The sequence below is a fragment of the Theobroma umbraticum genome, unplaced genomic scaffold (genome assembly GCF_002168275.2).
Source record: "Theobroma umbraticum cultivar Fairchild unplaced genomic scaffold, ASM216827v3 scaffold_228.0, whole genome shotgun sequence".
Classification (NCBI taxonomy): Eukaryota; Viridiplantae; Streptophyta; class Magnoliopsida; order Malvales; family Malvaceae; genus Theobroma; species Theobroma umbraticum.
This window is the reverse complement of record NW_018397274.1, coordinates 255,686-255,891: the sequence shown is the minus strand read 5'-3', so window position 1 is coordinate 255,891 and position 206 is coordinate 255,686. Positions and strand designations below refer to the sequence as shown.

The window sequence follows — 206 nt, the reverse complement described above, 5'->3', positions numbered from 1 at the left end:
GCAAATAAAGACCCTTATTGAAGTTTGCTTGTAGCAGACAACTCAAATCCCTGGCAGCCTTGGCGAGATGATCACTGGTAATATTGCTAGGCTTTGAACAATACACTCATCAATTGGCTAGCCTAGCAGCACAAAACCATAAACCATAATTAATATATATATATTCATCCATCAATAAAGGAAAAGAAAGAGAAATAAAACCAAAT

General features: G+C 35.4%; 1 protein-coding gene across 1 annotated transcript in view; it reads right to left on the bottom strand.

Moving 5' to 3' along the window:
* Positions 1 to 206, bottom strand: part of LOC110427300 (putative protein phosphatase 2C 28) — a 6,884-nt gene that overhangs the window by 4,790 nt on the left and 1,888 nt on the right.